The sequence below is a fragment of the Podarcis melisellensis genome (genome assembly GCF_964234715.1).
Source record: "Podarcis melisellensis genome assembly, chromosome: 1".
In the NCBI taxonomy this organism is placed as follows: Eukaryota; Metazoa; Chordata; class Lepidosauria; order Squamata; family Lacertidae; genus Podarcis; species Podarcis melisellensis.
The window spans coordinates 21101846-21122626 of NC_138528.1; the positions used below are offsets into that span (position 1 = coordinate 21101846).

The 20781-nt window shown below is 42.9% G+C and overlaps 1 long non-coding RNA gene and 1 pseudogene across 2 annotated transcripts in view; one reads left to right on the forward strand and one right to left on the reverse strand.

Annotated features, from left to right (window-relative positions):
- LOC309372919 overlaps nt 1–20781 on the forward strand; it is a 161818-nt gene that overhangs the window by 93422 nt on the left and 47615 nt on the right. The gene's annotated exons all lie outside the window — the stretch shown is intronic.
- LOC309370722 (cytochrome P450 2C19-like) lies at nt 1282–16394 on the reverse strand (annotated as a pseudogene). Its single transcript, XR_014173463.1, has 9 exons — nt 16168–16394; nt 14993–15155; nt 13861–14009; nt 12325–12485; nt 7495–7671; nt 4768–4909; nt 3214–3401; nt 2586–2727; nt 1282–2244 (listed from the first exon to the last, which is right to left on the reverse strand). The product of XR_014173463.1 is annotated as a cytochrome P450 2C19-like (transcript).

Consider the following 20781-nt stretch of genomic DNA (forward strand, 5'->3'; position numbering starts at 1 on the left):
ACTTGGAGCAGTGGGTGGGAAAAATACTCAATAACAAAAATGTCCCTGCAACTTCTGAGTTGGAACTGCAATGGTCTAAACCATCCCCGAAAACGAGATCAAGTCTTTCATATATTAAAGAAAGAACAGCTAGACATAATTTGTTTGCAAGAAACCCATATTGCCAGGATACACAGGAAACTTTTGATAAATAAGAGATTAGGACTGGAATTTGTTTCCTCAGACAAAGTTAAGAAAAGAGGGGTGGTGATCTACGTCAAGGAAAAATGGGAACCAAAAATGATCTTTAAAGATGATGAAGGAAGATACCTGGCAGTAGAAATTCAAATTCAAGGAGAAAAGATTTTAATTGTTGGAGTGTATGCACCCAATGAGGGGAAGGCAGAGTTTTTCAAGAAGTTGCATGAGACCTTAATGGACTTTATGGATTCTAAAATCATATTGATGGGAGATTTCAACGGAGTTGTCTCCACAAATATGGACAAAGCACAAAGACAAGTAATATCTAAGGACGGGAGACTACCAAAGACTTTCTTTGAACTGACTGACACCATGGACCTGATCGATATTTGGAGAACAAGGAACCCTCTGGAAAGAGAGGGAACCTTCTTCTCTGAAGCAAAAATGACCTGGACTAGAATTGATCAAATTTGGATTTCTAGCAATCTGGCACCAAGAGTGAAAAAAACAGAAATCTGCACAAAAACCTGTTCCGACCATAATGCAGTTAAGATGGAAATGAAATTAACAACGGCTGGAACCTTTAGATGGAGAATGAATGACACCCTATTCAGAGATGAAGAAATCTATCAAAAGGCCCAAAAAATATTGAAGGACTATTTTGAGATAAATTTGAGAACGGAGGTGGAAAAAAGAATAGTATGGGACGCAAGTAAGGCCGTGATGCGCGGATTCCTAATTCAGCAGAATTCTATAAAGAGGAAGAAACAAAATGAGAGGAAGGAAAGGATTTTGAACCAGATAAAAGAAGGAGAGAAGAAATTGAGATCTAAACCAAAGTCTCATGAGATTTTAAGAGAAATAAAATATTATCAGACGCAATACATGGAATTGATGAATCAAGAAAAAAAAATAGTTTTCTCATCCAAGTTCATCCAAGGTGGATCTTGCTCATCTTGGGAGATCTTGCTCATCTATGCTCTGTGCCTTTCTTGAAGATATGCTTCCTAAGACTAGCAGATTACTGGATCCAACTTAGTTCATTTCCCATACCTACTCAGAAGTTCAGTTGCATCCAGTATTGCTATCTGTTCTTTAGAACATGGTTACCCTTAAAGGGATTATTGGCAGACATTTGTAAATGTCAAGTCTCAAGGTTGTTCTAGTAGGTGAAAGGGGCAAAGATTTCAAAAGTTATTGATTTCTGCAGCACCCTCCAAAGACACAAAGAGTAACAGGACTTCTTCTCAGTGGCTAAAAGCTTCCATCTTGGCAGATTGTGCCCATCACACTCATACAGTGGTGGAAGAAGGGGGTGTGGGGGTGCAGTCTGCCCTGGATGTCATCACTGAGGGGTGTGTGACAAAATGAGTTTTTAAAAAATTGGGCTCACAATTTTTTTTGGAGTGACATGGTGGCTTAGGCACCTGCAGAATTCGAGCTGCAGCATGGGATTTGTGACTGCCTACTGCCTCTCCCTCAGACGCCCTACAGCTGAGGGGGAGGCGTTGGAGGGGCTCCAAGCATTGGAGAGGCTTGCCCTGCCCCCATGGGTGGCTCAACACACCCCTGGCTGCAGGACACGCCCCCGCACAAATCAGTCCTGCGGCTAGCTACGCTGCTGCACACATATGCATATGAAGGGGCAAGAATGGGATTTCTTTGTGTGGGACTAATTTCTAAATCCTGCTATTTGTACTTTGCAATAATGTCTTCAACGTGATATAGTCTCTAGCAAGATCCCCAAAGTAACAGTTCAACAAATAGTCAGGTAAAAAGATAGGGCTCCACACCTGAGTAGATATTGTGTTATGGGTTTTTTGAACAAAGATTTGCCGGGCTGAAACTTTTCCACATGTGCAGCCCTCCTGAGGCAGGCTTTTCAGCGAGGGACAATGGAGAGCTGATAGGGCCGAGGGCAGTTGGTTACACTGCTCAAAAGCGGTGTGATATCGATGTCCTTGGGGCCAATGATGGACTTCAGAGTGACGTTCTGTAATATGGTGGTCAGGAACAAGAAGATCTCCATACGGGCCAGACCTTCCCCCGCACATATCCGCTTCCCTGCAAAGGAAACCCAAAGTGTAAGATGCATAACAACCACTTTGGCTGTTACGGAGAAAATAACAATCATGCCAAAGGAGCAAAGGTGCTGCTCCAGAACAGCTCCTGGGAGAGTCTCTCTTTCCACCATTTCTTTTGCTTCAGCTGGCCACAGGAAAGGTGCAAGGAGTTCTGATGGACCCAGAAGCCTCTGCCCCTCCCTCACAAACTGGCAGCTCTTCCAGTTTAGGCTGCAGGAGGAAGAAGGTTCCCCCTCATTGCCCCAACACCAGCTGATTAGGGAGACGGGAAAGACCTGAGCTGGCCAAGACTGCAGCCTACTGGGGAAGCAGAGATCTTACCTGCTGAGAAAGGCATGAAATAGTCGCTCTTCCTGAAGGTGCCATCTTTGTGCAAGAAATGTCCTGGGTCAAATTCTTTGGGGTTTGGAAATTCTTTGCTGTCATGTAGCACAGACGTCAGACTAGGATATATGGTAGTGCCCTGCAGAGAGTGCAAAGAAATGGGCTGGATGGCCATGACACCCAACAAAAGCATAAAATTGACTCTCACAAAGGAATGGTGTCGGAAGGCACTAACCAGAAGGAAGGTACTTTGTTGATACAGAAGAAGAAGTGAGTAGCTTCAGAAGGCAATAGGGTGTTTAAAACAAAGTCCAGGCCTGAAGATGCCCAGCTACGCTTTAGGAATTGTGCTAAACTACTTCCCTTGCTTGTAGATAAGAAGAGAAGAAAAGCTCTGCTGGATCAGTCCAGTGGCCCCATCTGGTCCAGCATCCTGTTTTCATGGTGTCCAACCAAATGCCCATGGGAAGCCCTTGAACATAATCTAAGCAAGACAGCACTCTCAATTGCTGTGGTTTCCACCCACTGGTATTCAGAAGCATACTGCCTCTCACCATGGAGGTAGAATATAGCCATCATGGCTAGCAGCCTACTATTACTACTTAGAGCCTTGAAAAGAGCTGACCTTTGGAATGACATATTGTCTGAACGGTGTGTCTTTGAGTACTGCATGAGGGACGCTCAGTGGGACAAGAGAGATGAACCTCTGGATCTCATGGATGACAGCATCTGTGTAAGGCATTGCCCCACGATCTGCTATGCAAGGACTTCGTGATCGGCCAATAACTCGGTCAATTTCTTCATGCACTTTCTCTGTAATGGGAAGAATGAGGTTTAACGCCAGTGCAGGAAACACCCTAGAAGCAATTGAAATTCCATGGGAGTGCCTGCCAGCCCCTGCACATTTTGGAGCTTTCAATTGTTTTCTGATACCGACTTTTTGTTGACTCATCACATTAACTCAGACAAATTATTGTAGCTCACCTTCAGTAATCCATCTGTAAACAGGAAAACATAGTATAACTGCAATTATTTATATATTAATTCAATATCTCTCCAAAAGGAGCTAAGCGGGACTAAAGCTTTAGGGATGTTGTAGGAGCAAGTGATGGTCTAGCTTAGAGGGATTCCTATTGGAGGCACTGTCCTGCAGTGATGCTGATCCTACCTGCGGGCCTTTTGGCCCCTGGCCCTTGCGGTTGTGCCTTTGTCTAAAGCAGTGGTGTCCAAACTTTTTTCAAAGAGGGCCACATTGGATGAAGTAAAGGCTCGTGAGGGCCAACCAAGGGGCCAACCAAAGTTTTTTTAAGATTTTACCTCCGGAAATAAAATGCCGCTGGGGCAGCAGGCCGGATTAGGTCCCCAAAAGAAGAGGCCGTGGAGGAAGACTGGAAAAAATTCAAGGATTATTTACAAAAGTATTGTAAATTGTATGAATGTTAAGAAAGATGCAAGATTAATAACAATATGGTTCCATTGAACTAGTTAAAGGGAATATGAAATAAATGGAAAAATTGGATAAGATAAATTTCGGATAAATATGAAGTTAAAGTTTAAGTTTTCAAGGTTTGGTTAAAACTATCTGAAATTAGGGACATAATATTGGGAAACTTTAATATAAGAATTGATACAAGGTAATAATTTGCTGGGTAAAGCTCGAGAAACTTGGAACGCAGGAACTAGAGATGTGAGGAAGTCCAAAGAAGTGAAGAAAATGTGGTCATTGTAAAAGTATATGTTATTTTGTTTGTTTTTTTATAATCTATTGAAAAATTCGTAATAAATATTTTTTTTAAAAAATGGACTTTGGACATGCCTGGTCTAAAGGATCTGCACTGGCTGCCAGTACACTACTGAGCCAAATTCAAGTTGTTGCTGTTTGCATATATATAAAATCCTGGGGTTTGCAATATGGTCAGCTATAAGAGCTCATCCACACTTCTGTTTTTGCTAGGATTTCTAGGCATGGGTCTGAGCATTTTGTCCACACACACATCCCCACTGTGGTCTCCAGGAAAGTCTTCTGTTTACTGCTGATGTCAGTCAGCGATGATTAACATTCAGCGATGAACAGTGGGTTTTCCTGGGGAAAGTGGCTGAACAACAACCTCTTGGACCTTTGCCACATAAATCTAGGAGAGAACTAGAATAATAAGTACTAATAATGCATCTGTTTTACCTTGTATCTCTGGGTATTTGAGGAGGATCAAGAACCCGTATTGCAGTGTGGTGCTGGTGCTCTCTGTTCCAGCCGCAAACAAGTCAACTGTGCTTATGGCCAAGTTTTCAATGGTGAAATGGGATGCACTATTACCTTTTTCCTGCAGAAACACACAACACAGTCAGTGGAGTCAACTCAATTGTTCTGAGTACAACATAACAAGAATTTAACTGCGCCACTGGGACCAGCTCCCTTCCCAAGACACATCTTATCTCAAGCCTTTTTATAGCTCATTCCTCTGGACATTCCTTGCCCGGAGGGCTAATCATTAGAAAGAACTTCCCGGATTTCCGGGTTGGCATCTCCGGTAACAGCGGAATTCCTCTGATCAGGAGGAATTTGCTTCATGGAAATCAGGGTTTGGCCGCCACGGTGAAGGCGGAGACCCACTAAAAATCACAGGTGGGAGAAGCCTGTGAACGTGGGATTCGGCTGGCACCTTTTGCGCTTCCCCTACTCGCGGGGAAACACGGTTTCGGGGATCCGGAGCGACGTGGGGTGAGCAGCAAGGTGCTTCGAATTGACTGCTTCTTTCACGGAGTGAAGCCGCATTGCTGTTGCCAGAGAGCGCTGACTTTTTCCTGTGGACAATTTGATCTTAAAACAACTACCCGTGAGTAGAGCGGAAAATTGGATTTTTAAACGTCTTAATTTGGCACCGAAACAGGGAGATTTAAAACAGGAAGTCCGCCTTCCCCTTTTGTAAATAGACTGAAGCAAAGAGGCTGCAAGCTAACGTCTTGGAAAGCCTTCTGTAAAGGATTAAACTTCCATCGGCTGAAATCATTAAACCCCCCCTTGGAAGCAGGAGAAGAGGGGGGAAGTTTTGGATTGTTTAAGCCTGCAGGAGAGAGTGAAGAAAGTCAAAATACCACCGCTCTGAACCTGGAAACGGGCTGCTAGTAAGACTGACGTTTTTTGAATGTTCATCGACTGCGAATAGAACGTTTGTTGACAGCTAGTTAAATAAGAGAAATACATTGTTTCCACTCTCTCCATCTGTGTTTAAAAAGGAGTAAAAGTAACTGAAAATTGAAACTAACTTTATTGTTTGAACTGTGTTTAAAAGGATTAACACAAATAGAAACTGTTTCCCTCTAGAGGAAGCCTTTGAAACTGTTACAAGAGCTGAGCTGGGGGAATTTCCAGCTGCAAGATAAAAAGCTGTGAGATTCTGGGACTGACCTTGAATCGGTTAAGAATGTCGACAGAAGAGGCCTTAGTGGCTGCATTAAGAAAGATAAATGACTCACTGGAACAGCTGAACAAGAAGGTCAATGTGGTAACCACCAAAATCGATAACTTGGGACAAAAAGTGAACATCAATAAAGAAAATATTCAGAAATTGATACAGGAATCTACTTTGACATGGCAAACTGAGGTGAAGGCTAGGGAGAAAGTTGTTGCTGTTGAACCTAAAGTAACACAATTGGAGAGAGAGAGAGTCCCAGCCTTACAGATGCAACTTGATGATTATAAGTTGATGCCTTTCATGATTGAATTTAAAGAAAATCAGATTTTGAGGATCAGAGCCCTACTTGAACTGGAGAAGAAAAGTTTGACAGATTTCATCATACAGGAATTTGCTGTTTTTTGGGACCTGGATTTGGGTCAAGAAGAGATTAAAATTGTGAGGGCCTTCAGACTAGGAAGAGGAGGGGAAAAAGAGAAGAACAAAATAAGAGACTGCTGGAACTACCAGAAGAATCTTGAAGAACAACAGTCAAGAGAAAAAAAATTGAAAGACGTCCCGAAATATCTTTTGGATCTTAGGTCTAATTACGGTGATTTGGTTGCCCTGTCGAGAAGGAATAAAATCATCTCTAGGTGGAAGCTTCCCTGTGATCTACACTTCAGCCTCAAAGGAAGGAAACTAAAAATAAGACCAGAAGAAGACAAAGTAAAGTGTATGTTTAACTACGAAGAAGACTTGCAGAAGGGACTTGGAAAAGAGCTAAGAGCATCAGACAGAAGATCACCAGGTTGATGGACTATATGGAATTAGCGGAAATGATTGGCAGAATCCGAGACCAGGGAGAAGAGATGGTGGAAGAAGATTGGAAAAAGTTTAAAGACTATTTATAGAAATATTGTAAAATTAATGAGTGTTAGAAAAATGTTGGAATGAAGTTATATGGCTCTAGTAGAAATGTTATAAGGAATTAAGCACAAATAAATATTATAGTATTAAGGGAAAATAAGGTTAAAATATGTTAAGATAATTATATGACAGAAAATAGAGGAAGATAGAAAGGAATTGCTGAAACAATTAATAGAAGTGGAATACAAAAAGGGAGGTGAGAGGAGGTCGTTGAAACAAGGGAATGAAAGACAGGGTATTGAAATGGTATGATGTGTTTTAAATTGTGTGTTTTAAATTGTTTTTGCTTTGTTTGGTTTGGTTTGTTGTGTTAATGGTGTGTTGTGTAATGTTTATATATTTATTTTCTTTTTTGTAGTGTTTAAAAGTAATACATATTAATTTTTTTTAAAAGAAAGAAAGAACTTCCCACTTACTGCAGTTACAAGTCAGCAATGGGAAATGAATCTACTCCAATGGGGTGTGGGCAGGAATCTCTTTCCTTGGCATTCCCCACAAGAAGCTGGATGGAAGTCTGCTGGCTAGGAAGCTTCAGGAGTGGCAGGAGAACCCACTTGGAGAGGTCTGTGAGTTTCCATGATTACCTGATCCATTTTTATAAGGAAGCAGTCGATAAAATCCCGAGGTGAGCTGGGGTCCAGAGCAGGCTTGTGCTCTTCAACCTCCTCCAAAACAAACTCTCTGAGTGCCAAGTTGTTTTTCAGCACTTTGCGGTGGGGCCCAGGGATGCATTTCATCAAAGAAGGAAAGATGTTGTAGAGCTAGAAGAAACACCACAAGAGACCCATTGGCACCAACCTCAGTCAGGGTTTGTCCACACTCGGGCTTCAGTATAATGTTGGCCACTGTTGCCTTGTGTGCATTTCAACTCTGTGGTCCACACAACAGCATTTTCACTGCCAATGCCTCGAAAATCTATGTAGATGTTCCCCATCTGCATTACTGGGTGGTGCTTCATTGATTGTACTGCATTGTATTATCTGTTGGAATCCAGCCTAGTCAGAGGAATGTGCCACTTTGCTAGGCACCGGCTGATTTCCTTGTTGACCTCCCCGCTGCGACTCCCGGCAGAAAAACAGGCGAGGTCTCTTATCGGCGATCCTTCTCAGACGTAAGAAGAACACACCATTCCTTTCCCCCTTCCTCCCTGCTATCCCCAGGGAGGGGAAAGAGACAGACAGAAATATATTTACATGCTTTATTCCTGTCTTTTGCAGCAGCACAGAGAAACGTGTCTGCACTCAACAGCAGAGAGAATACACTCCTCCCATGTACTTCCAGTACAGGTCATATGACACACTGAGCTAACATCCGGTGCTCAGTACAGAGAATGGACTGCCCCCTTGTTCCCATGGTAACAGTCACAAACATCAACATCCTGTTTCCAACAATCTGCAGCTGCTGAAACTTCTGCTCGCTGCTGCATTGGTCCCTTTTGGTAACATACTCCCCCAAACGAATCAATGCGTGCGGCGAGCAAAGCGTCATCCAGAGAAGAAAACAAACAGTTGTTATACATATAACATTCCCCTGTTGTTTCAGTTCCACCCTTGGAACTACCCGCCACTGGTTTCTCCAGTGTACCTCTCTGGTTGTGTGACTTCCAAGGAATGAGTGCATCTGCATTACCTTGGTTAGCAACTCCATGTTGTGTCTTTGTCTCTGACTTAGACACAGCTTCAACCTCACCTCGGTTGTTCACAACAGCAACACATGCAACAGCTAAGTTGGCAAACTCTTTTGAATACCTCTTGGGTGGTACACCCTTTGTGACTCTCTCAGACCTACGTAAGAGGTGTTGATCTTCTCTGCTCACTGGTTCAGTCTCCGGACTCCTTGGAGAACCAGTACCAATTGTAAACAGTGGTTCGTCCTCTATCTCTGAGGGTCTAGCCATTATGTGAGGTTTCCTCTCTATGACTGTGTCAACTGAGCTCTTTGAGCTACTACTGTCATCATCAGTACCACTGTAATCAATAAAATCATCATCATCATCCGAATCGTCTCCTGTGGGAAATGTGTGAACAATTACTCTCTCCTGTTCAGGTGCACTCTCTAGAAATTTTGTGAGAATCACCTGACCAGACTCAGACAAAATTACTCTGTAGAGACCCTTTTCATATCCCACAAAAATGCCTCTGGCATTCTTTACCCCACCTGGAGCTTCTGTTCTCACATGAGACCCAAAAACCTTGAAATGGGCAACTGAAGGTTTTCTATGGAACAGTTTCTCAAAAGGAGAACTTCCCAATTCTTTTGAAACCTTTCTCAACCACGTATAAGTATACGACAATAGCGACTCCGCCCAGTACTCATGTGGCAGATGTGAACTAAGCAATTGCGCACGCATCGCCTTTTGCAATTCTCTGTTCACCCATACACAGACACTCTTCTTCCACGCTTCCGCTGAAGCAGCAATCTTGTGTATTATCCCTTTCTTCTGCAGGAACTCCTGAAAATCCTGTAAAAGAAAAATTGGCTTCTCATCTGTGAAAAGACAATCAATGTTAGCATCATGCATATTTTTAACCTTGTCACAAAACTCTTTAAACCTTTCTAAGGCTTCTTGTGGTTTCTCTAACACATAAATCCAAACAAAATTTGAGAAAGAATCCACACACACAAGGTAAAATCTTGCATTGCCTCTAGATGGTGCTAGAGGACCAATCACATCAGCATACACACGCTGAAATGCCATGTTGGCCCTCGTGATCACCTGCTTGGCGTCCTTCTGGGTCACACCTGCAAAAGAGATTATGTTAGAATCACAGGAATTACATTTCATGTAATCACTTTGATCAAAAGTCAACAAATACAGTCCATCTTTCTCTTTGGCAGAAAGATACAACTCTCCATCCTTGTAGATCTTGCAGCTCTCAGCATCATAGGACAGTTTTAGTCCTTTCTTAGCAATCTGCAAAACGCTCAGCAGATTGAACTTCAATTCTGGAACCAAGTACACATTGTTTATAGTCAAGTTCAGACTCTCAAGATATACAGTTCCAATCCCGGTCGCTTCCAGCTCCTGGCCGTTGGCTTGTTGCACAGCGAAGCTTTGCTTCTTAAACGTTGAAAACAGATCTCTGTGTGGACACATATGAACGGTCGCTCCAGTGTCGATGACAAAAGAGTTCCCCACCTCTGGTGTGGCTATTAGTGACGACATAGCCTTTGCAGGCTTCGCCTGGAACTTGGTATGACTTTTGCCTGACGCCTCAGACTTCGCAGAGCTTCCCTTGGCTCCTTTGTGCTGACGTGGCTTCTTACAGCTCCGCTGAAGATGCCCAGTTTGTCCACAATTGTAACATCGGACAACGTTCAAAGCTACAGCATTCTCTCCAGTAGCAACAGCATCGGGGGTGTTAGAACACCGTTCTTCCCTCCCCCTGTCTTTTACTTCCAGTGCAGCAAGTCTGTCGTGTTCATTCAGCACCACGGCACACACCCTCTCAGAGGTCAAATCATGCGCCGGAAGGGAACCAAGCTGACTGGCAACCGTTTTATAAGTCCGATTTAGGCTGTTTATCATTATGAAGCAAAACACTTCCTCCTGCAGACGGAAATTGCGTTCCACCATCTGTTGCCGCAGATATTTCATTTCCGTCAGGTGCGCTTGAACATCTCCATCAGGCGCAAGCCTCAGATTGGTCAGCTTTTCAAAATACAGCAACGCTGAAGAACCAGCATCTCTCTGATTTGTCCTACGCAGCGTGTCCCAAATCTCTCGCGCATATTCTAAATCTTGAATATGCACAAGCTGGGAATCTGAGACACACAGAATTATAGCCGTCCTGGCCTTCACATTCTGTGACTCCCAAGCTCGCGTTGGTGCTGCAGGGATGGGGTTCTCAATCACCCCAAAGATCCTCTGATTCTGCAACATGGCCTTCATCTTAATAGTCAGTCAGGGGGGGTGGAAAAGGCAAACCTCCCCCCTTCTTGGCATCCATTTTGAAGCCTTGCCTCAGCTCTCACTCTTTTTAAAACAGCTAAAATCCAATAGCCGGCTGTTTACGCTCTTGCAGCTGAACGCTGGCTGCTGTGGAATGTCCCTTCCAAGAGCTCGTGAGAGTCTAGTCAAAACACTCCATTGTTTTCGCCTCTCTCAGGCTCAGCCTCACTGCCCAGCCCTTTCTGGTAGCTTTCCACTACACTGACGGGCGTCGTTTAGCAACTGTGCATTCCTTTCCTTGAACAGGAACCTTATCTACCACAAAAATCCCCCGAATGCAAGCTTCTCTCTCGGAGCTGTTTTTCCCAAACGCTGCTCCCGTGAACTAGAGAATAAATCAATCTGCGTTCACACTTTTAGCCCGAAATTTTTCATACCTTGGGGCTCTGTGGCTTGTCTGTTCAGCTTCTGGCTGCACGCAGACGTTATCTTCTTGCCTCAGGTGCAGAGGTGCATCAACCTCTCATTGCAGGCTTCCATGGAGCGAAGAAACCATCCGCTTTGCTGCCATTGTTGGAATCCAGCCTAGTCAGAGGAATGTGCCACTTTGCTAGGCACCGGCTGATTTCCTTGTTGACCTCCCCGCTGCGACTCCCGGCAGAAAAACAGGCGAGGTCTCTTATCGGCGATCCTTCTCAGACGTAAGAAGAACACACCATTCCTTTCCCCCTTCCTCCCTGCTATCCCCAGGGAGGGGAAAGAGACAGACAGAAATATATTTACATGCTTTATTCCTGTCTTTTGCAGCAGTACAGAGAAACGTGTCTGCACTCAACAGCAGAGAGAATACACTCCTCCCATGTACTTCCAGTACAGGTCATATGACACACTGAGCTAACATCCGCTGCTCAGTACAGAGAATGGACTGCCCCCTTGTTCCCATGGCAACAGTCACAAACATCAACATCCTGTTTCCAACAATCTGCAGCTGCTGAAACTTCTGCTCGCTGCTGCATTGGTCCCTTTTGGTAACATTATCTTCCCTTCCCCTCAATTAGTGCTTTCCCACCCACTACCTAATGGTTGTAGAGGTCACATGCAGATTTTTTATTATTTTTTTATTTCTCCTATGTGTACCTTTCCAAAAAAATGAGAAATCATGCAACAATCCCCCACCCCCACTGCCAAAACTGCTTAAGCTTTACTTCCTGCTCCACTGGGCTGCTGTTAAGTCAAACCTTGGTTACTAGACCCAGGTATTGGCATTTTATGCAGTGGCCTTGACTGGATCTCCAAATTAAAAACATAAGAACGTATGAAGAGACTATTGAATCAGGCCAGTGGCCCATTCTGCTGTCACAGTGGCTAACCAGTTACCCATGGCAAATCTGCAACTAGGACATTAACAGAAATATTAAGAGGCAGAGGCAGCATGGGTCATGAGAAGCCTGGAAGAAAGACATTTAAACAGCAGGAAAATTTAGACTTTGTGGGAAAGGGCCTTTAAAAAGATGGCACCTACCTGTCCCCAAGAAGAGCTTAAAACCTGAAAGTTTTCATTCATTAAGCTCATCATGGATAGGAACTTCTTGTCATTATAATCGTATCGTTTCCCAAAGACAATTGCACAAATGACATTGGAGAGAGCGCAACTGAGCAAGTAGGTTGGATCCAAGGGCTTCTCTGGAAGAACAACAACAACAAAATAATTATACAACCCCACTACAGGTTTTAGGCAATAATCTAGTCTGGAATTTCTGAGCTGCCATTTCCTGGCTCCTGGCCTCAGTGTTCAGACAGGGAGCTGCCTTTCTCACAACAATTCTGGAGGCATGGGCATCTTCAGTGGCTATGAGTGGTTTCTTCCAAGGACTTTCCAAGGTGCTTTCCTCCAGCTTCAGCCAATATATCCTTAGATAGGAAAGGGTGACCACAGTGGTGCAGGCCTTGGTGAAGTCAAGACTAAAACTAGGGAATCTAAAGCACTTCAGATGCTGCTAGACTCTAACTTCTGGACCACTGATGACTGTTGGGGCTGAAAGCAGCTGGAATTCAACAATATCTGCAGAGCACTCTTGCAGTTGATAGAGAAGCAGCAGCCGGGCTTTAGTTGGAACTGGTCTGTGTCAGCATATTACACCCCTGCTGAAAGCTATGCATTGTTTGCCAGTACATTAACAAGGTAAGTTCAGTGCATTACTGGTGTGTATGAAGCTCTCAGTGACCTAGGACCAGGTGACTTAAGGACCACCTTGTCCCATACACACTGCTCAGATCACTATGACCATCAGGAGAAGCCTTCCAAATTGCCACACACTCATCACATGTTTGTTTCATATCAATGCAGATATCTATTATATCTATTAAAACTTTGAGCACAATGGCACCTGTGCTTTGGAATGTGGTTCCTATTGAAACCAACTAGAATTTTGGCATTTCATCACCTGCGGAAAATGTTTGTATTTCACAAGTGTTTTTAGGCAATTTATTTGATTCAGTGTTGGTCACTATTTCTGTGTCTTACGATTTTATTTTTTTTAATAATTTGCTTGTACCCACCATGATATTTCTTTATGGTAAAGGAAAAGGTACCCCTGCCCTTACGGGCCAGTCTTGTCTGACTCTAGGGTTGTGCGCCCATCTCACTTAAGAGGCTGGGGGCCAGCGCTGTCCAGAGACACTTCCGGGTCACGTGTCCAGCGTGACGAAGCTGCTCTGGCAAGCCAGCACCAGCGCAGCACATGGAAACACCGTTTACCTTCCCGCTATAAAGCGGTACCTATTTATCTACTTGCACTTAAGTGTACTTTCAAACTGCTAGGTGGGCAGGAGCTGGGACCGAAAGACGGGAGCTTACCCCGCCGCGGGGATTCGAACCGCCGACCATACGATCGGCACGTCCTAGGCTCTGAGGTTTTACCTACAGAGCCACCCGCGTCCCTCATTTCTTTATGAGTTGGTGGTTAATAATCCGTTGTAATGTACCCCAGAATCTGCTGTGATGTTTAAGGGGGTCTGCTTGATAAGCCTATGTCTATGAAGGGCAGTGGCTACTCACCCTGCGTGTCCCGGAACTTTTCTAGCAGGAACTGTGCTCCTCTTGGATCCTCTCCTCAATACTTTTCTTTCCCATGCCAAAGTTGCGCAGGGTGGTAAGGGCAAAACGTCGGAGCTGCTTCCACACCTCCCCATTGCTGAATACAATTCCTGGAAAGCAACAGAGGAAATGGGCATAAAGGAGATGGATGGACTGAAAGAGAGAGCAGAAGAATCAGGTTGGAAGAGCAGGAGGCTCTTATTCTTGGCTCCAGACCACCTGGAGACTTGGTACTTTGGTGCCTCCTTATTCCATAATCAGTAGCTGGCCAGTCTTCTGATACATGCCCTTACTGTAAAATATATGTGTTTAATGTGCATAAAATGCTATGTGTGTGTGTGTGTTGTGTATGAAATGTAGTGGAGGTTTGCATTTGCAGAATGTCCATTTTTGCAGCTAAAGCTTAAAAAGGGGTTTCAATGTTTCAATATTTATGTTAACTGATAATTCATCTCTTGGAGCCTGGGTCTTTCTCTGAAGCTGCCAGTATAATGAAGAAGCAATAGTTCTTGGACTATATTAACCATAAAGAACTTAAAGAAAACTGGACTACATTGCTAGTGGTATAAGTGCAAAGTGTTGATTTGTATTTATTTATTTTTTGGGTAACAAATTTAAAGATAGCTTGCAGTAACTTTGAAACTCTTTCTTGGTGTGGAGAGCTTATTGATTCACAAAATCCAGGCCAGGGAATTCTGCTCACATAACTCTCACACTTACTGCCCACACCAGAATTACCCCAGACCATTATTTTTAAAGGCTAGAGACTCATTCAATCCTTCTTTAATTTTTGGTGCTTGCTCTAAACCAGAGGCGGAGCTAGCTGTAACCACCTTTCTCCGCTACTGCCCTAGATATTGCTTAAGTACTTTTATGAGATGGCTCATTTCTCTCTTAAATGGCAATGCCCAATATATAGCTCTGCCTTTAAAAGGCTGATAATTATCTACTGCTACTGTCCAGTGGGAACATTAATTAGGAATGTTTATCTCAACATGCAATGACTTGTCTTTGCAACCTTTTTTTGCTTTATTTTCATTAATAGAGGGATTTTCCTGTGTCCCCCCTCCACTGGTCAACCAGCATAAAATACCTAATCCCTTGTTGACATCATCAGCTAATGGCAGGTGTCCCCTGGCAGCAAATTCATCTCCACGGTCAATCAGTGCTTCTTTCACTGCATCATAGCCATGCAGCACCACAATACGTTCTGCTCCAAAATACATTGTGAACACAGAGCCATACTTCTCACCAAACTGGAAAAAAGAAGGACACACACATCTAGGTGGGTTTGCGGGTTAGGAGAGAGTCATATAGCTGATGGAGAGCCCCGCTGCCCCCAGACTCACTATGGGCATCTGAACCACATGACTCTTAATAACATAAAGAAGAGTTCTGCAGCTATATCAGACCAAAGGCCAACTAGTCCATGACTGTTATCACAGTGGCCAACACAGTTCTTCTGGGAATCTCAAAAACAAGACCAGAGTGCAATAGCACGCTTCCCCTCTTGCAGGTCCCTGGAACTGGTGGAGGTTCAGCATCATCACTAGCAGCTATGGGTAGCTTTATCTTAAAGTTCATTAACATTTCTTTTAAATCATCCAAGTTCATTAAATCATCCAAGTTCATTAACATTTCTTTTAAATCATCAAAGTTGGAGGCAATCATCGCTACTTCTTTGGGAGTGAATTCCACAGTTTCAATATGCACTGTATGAAGAACTACTATCTTGCGTGTGTTGTAAATCTTCCAACATTCAGCTTTAACTGAAGGCTCCAAGTTATTTTTTAAAAATATTTTTTTATTAATTTTCCAATACAATCATACAATTTTGTCCAAATTTTAACAAAGTACTCTTTTTGCTCTTCCTTCAGCTTCTCTGGTAATCATCCGTATTTACCCTTCAATACGCATTCCTTTAATTGCATTGCCATTTGTATTCCCTCCCTTTTCTTTTCTTATTTCTTTTCCTGTAATCCCTAAAAGGAAAGCTTCTGGTTTCTTAACAAAAATGTATTTTAACATCTTTTTCAATTCATTATATATCACTTCCCAGAAACTCTTTACTTTCTTACATTCCCACCACATATGGTAAAACACCTTATACTCTGCAAATGTGCCCTGCACACAGATGGTACCATCTATAAATAAACAAACTGACAATGGATTGTCCTCTTCCAAAAGAGTCAGATGGAAAGAGGCTTGCAAACAGGTAACGGTCATCAACAGACAGCTGTTGAGGAAGGTGCTCATCTTTGGCTTTACCTCCTGAAGAACCTGGGCCAGGTTGTTGGTCTTCAGCTGCAGAGCGTTCCCTACGATGGGCAGTGGAGGTGGGCCAGGTGGCAGCTGCTTTGCATTCTCTGGCATCCTGCTCCTGACTGCAAGGAAAACAAGGCAAGAGATACATATGATCATCAAAATGGTCACTGTCCCTAGAGGCTCCATGGCACCAGCTAACAGTGACTGAAATGACTCTAGATAAATTAATTTGCTTTCCAGTTTTATATACTCTGAGGAGGTCACATAGACATGGACTTTCACCAATAGGAATTCTAGGTTTCTCTGAGTAAATGAGATTAGCCATTAAGCAGATCAGGTTGTATCATCAAGAAATGAACTTCTCTGAACTTCAGTCTGTATTCTTTTTCTTCATTGATTAGTAAGGCAATGATAACGGCATTACTGAGCACAAGGTCTGTGATGTAAGACAACCAGGGGTCAGGTTTTTTTCCTGCCAAACATTGTAATGTAGCCTTGAGGCAAATGGTTCTGCTTCTAAGGCGCTTTCAGGACCAAGTTCCTGCAGGAGAGCTTCTTGTATAGTCTGAGTGCTTGGTTGGAGGTTTCTTGCACCTCAGATGCCCACAAATGTGAAATAAAATTGAAATAAACTTGAAGGCAGGTCCATAATGGAGCTCAGCCTCAGCAAAATACATCCCTGTTAGCAGACCTTGAAGCTTGGGTGAAGTAAACTGAGAAGTGTATGTACAGTTTCTGGATTTCTACAGCTTTATTCATGCAGGAACAGAATTATCTTGGCAAGAACGATTTACAGGATGAGTAGAGGTAAAAAGAGAGAGCAATAGCAGGCATCTTATCAGGAGAGAACAACAAAATGGTTCAGCTTTTACAGGCGGAGTTAACTTAGAAAAAGACTATGAGCAAATGCTGGCTTGCTTGCTACACAAACAGTGCTCTTGTGTGGTTTAAAGAGAGGTTCGGGAGAAGGAAGTTTATTTGCTTTCCCCCAACAATCCCATCTAGCACTACCCACTAATGTGGACAGGATACACCAAGATAGATTTTGGAGACATAAACCTGGAAGTGCTTGTGTATTGACAAGACACACCATCATCGAAACAATGTGCCATAGTGGGGACAAAACCATGGTCACTAGTGCACATGGTGAAACAGAACATTAACTTCTTGTTTTCATTTAGCCCAATTCTTCCATCCACCTCTGGAAACCATATTTAGAACAAGAGGGGAGCAACAACAAAAATTAAACAAGACAATACAATACAAAAACAAAAACACTACATAACACTAACACATTAAACTAACAAAACAAAACAGAAACAATTTTAGGCACATCAAACAATTTCAATATCTTATCTTTCATTCACTTGTTTCAACGACTTCCTCACAGCTCCCTTTTTGTATTCCACTTCTGTTAATTGTTTCAGCAATTCCTTTCCATCTTCCACTGTTTTCTGTCCTACAATTATCTTAACATATTCTAACCTTATTTTTCCTATTAATACACTAATAATCTATTTGTACTTAGTTCCTTGTAACATTTCTACTAAAGCCATATAACTTCATTCCAACATTTTTCTAACATTCATTAATTTTATAGTATTTCTGTAAATAGTCTTTAAACTTTTTCCAGTCTTCTTCCACCGACTCTTCTCCCTGGTCTCGGATTCTGCCAGTCATTTCCGCCAGTTCCATATAGTCCATCAACTTCATCTGCCATTCTTCCAGGGTGGGTAAATCTTGTGTCTTCCAATACTTCGTGATGAGTATTCTTGCTGCTGTTGTTGCATACATAAAAAAAAGTTCTGTCCTTCTTTGGCACCAATTGGCCGACCATGCCCAGGAGAAAGGCCTCTGGTTTCTTCAGGAAGGTATATTTAAATACCTTTTTCATTTCATTATAAATCATCTCCCAGAATGTCTTAATCCTTGGGCGCCCAGGAGAAAGGCCTCTGGTTTCTTCAGGAAGGTATATTTAAATACCTTTTTCATTTCATTATAAATCATCTCCCAGAATGTCTTAATCCTTGGGCATGTCCACCAAAGGTGAAATAATGTACCTTCAGTCTCATTACATTTCCAACATTTATTGTCGGGTAAATTGTAAATTTTTGCAAGCTTGACTGGTGTCATGTACCACCTATAAATCATTTTCATTAAATTCTCTCTTAGGGCATTACATGCCGTGAATTTCATACCTGTGGTCCATAACTGTTCCCAGTCAGCCATCATTATGTTATGTCCAACGTCTTGTGCCCATTTTATCATAGCTGATTTCACCATTTCGTCCTGAGTGTTCCATTTCAACAGCAAGTTATACAATTTTTGAAAGCTCTGCAGTTTTATTCTGTCTCCATCTTGTTCCAGAATTTCCCAATATTTCGGCCATTTGGCCTCCATATTGAGTTTTTTCTGTGATCTTCTATCCGATGCTCTTGGCTCTTTTCCAAGTCCCTTCTGCAGATCTTCTTCGCATTTATACAAAAACTTTACTTTATCTTCTACTGATCTTATTTTTATTTTCCTTCCTTTGAAACTGAAGGATAGACCTTGGGGAAACTCCCACCTAAAGACGATTTTATTCCTTCTCAGCAGGGCAACCAAGTCTCCGTAGTTAGGCCTAAGATCCAAGAGATATTTCGGGACGTCTTTAAAAATTTCCACTCTTGACTGTTGTACTTCTAAGTTCTTCTGGTAGTGCCAACCCAATATTCTGTCTCTCTCTTCTTTAGTTTGAAGGGTGATCAATCAATCTCTTATTCTATTTTTCTCTTTTCCCCCTCCTCTTCCAAGTCTGAAGGCCCTCACAGTTCTAAACTCTTCTTGACCCAAGTCCAAGTCCCAAAAGTTAGCAAATTCCTGCGTGAGAAAGTCTATAGAACTTTCCTTCTCCAATTCAGGTAGGGCTCTGATCCTCAGATTCATCTGTTTTTCTTTGAGTTCAATCATAGCAAGCGTCAACTTATGGTCATCAAGTTGCCTCTGTAGGGCTGGGACTCTCTCTCTCTCCAGTTGTGTTACTTCACATTCCGCAGCAACAGCTTTTTCCCTGGCTTCCTCCGCAGTCTGCCGTATCAAAGTAGATTCCTGTATCAATTTCTGGATGGTTTCTGTATTGGTATTCACCTTTTGTCCCAGATTATTTATACTTTCTGTATTTAAATCGATTTTAGTAGTTGCCACATCCACTTTCTTGTTAAGCTAATGAATCATTTATCTTACTTAATGCAACCGCTAAGGCCTCTTCTGTCGAAATTCCTCTTGATCTTGAGTGTGCTGGTGCAGCAGCAGAAGAAGCAGGGGGGCCTGATGTTGAGGCTCTCCTAAATTGCTGCCAAGTCTTCCCAGACCTTAATGTTTTTTAAGGAATTGACTGGTCTGTTTTTTCCTTTCCATTTGCCATAACTCTTAAAAGATTCAAGGTCAGTCCAAGAGTCACACAGTTTTTTTTATCTTGCAGCTGGAAATTCCCCTAGCCCAGCTCTTGTAACAGTTTCAAAAGCTTCCTCTAGGGGAAACAGTTTCTATTTATATTAGTCAGTAATGTCCCCTTTTAAACACAGTTCAAACAATGAAGTTAGTTTCAATTTTCAGTTACTTTTACTCCTTTTTAAGAGCAGATGGAGACAGTAGAAACAATGTATTTCTCTTATTAGCTAGCTGCCAATGAATGTTCTAATCGCTGTCAATGAACATTCCAAAAAACGTCAGTCCTGCTAGCAGCCCGTTTCCAGGGTCGGAGCGGTGGTATTTTAACTCTCTTCGCTCTCTCCTGCAGGCATACTCAGTCCAAAACTCCCCCCCCCCTCTTCTCCTGCCTCCAAGGGGGGTTTAATGTTCTTTACCGATGGAAATGTAGTCTTTTACAATAGGCTATCCAAGACTTCAGCTTGCAGCCTCATTGCTTCAGTCTATTTACAAAAGGGGAAGGCGGACTTCCTGTATTGAACCTCCCCGTTACGATACCAAATTAAACATTTAAAAATCCAATTCTCCTGCTTCAGCTCCACTCACGGGTAGTTGCTTCAAAGTCAAATTGTCCACAGGAAAAAGTCAGCGCTCTCCAGCAACAGCTATGCGGCTTCGCTCCGTGGAAGAAGCAGACGATTCAAAGCACCGCGCCGCTCACCCCACGTCGCTTCGGATCCCTGAAACCGGGTTTCCCCGTGAGTAGGGGAGGCGCAAAAGGTGCCCGCCGAATCCCACGCTCACAGGCTTCTCCCGCCTGTGATTTTTTAAGGGTCTCCACCTTCGCCGTGGCGGCCAGACCCGGATTCCCACGGGGCAAATTCCTCCCGATCAGAGGAATTCTGCCATTGCCGGAGGCACCAACCCAGAAGTCCATGCAGATGATGGAAGCCTGCCAAGTTATTTATTTAAAGTATTGAGAGGTCCCCTTTTAAGGGGTAGCTCCTAAAACAGGAGTGATCATACTCTCAAGCATTTCAAAAAAACAATGTCAAAAAGAAGAGAGTAAATATCCCGCTGTGTATATTAGCTGGCCTTTTTACACTGATTCACAGCTTAAACATACTCCTGGAACAGGTTATAGACATCCATAAAATTACTGTAATTAGCTAGGATAATATCTCCCTCATACCAATGTTAAATTCTCTT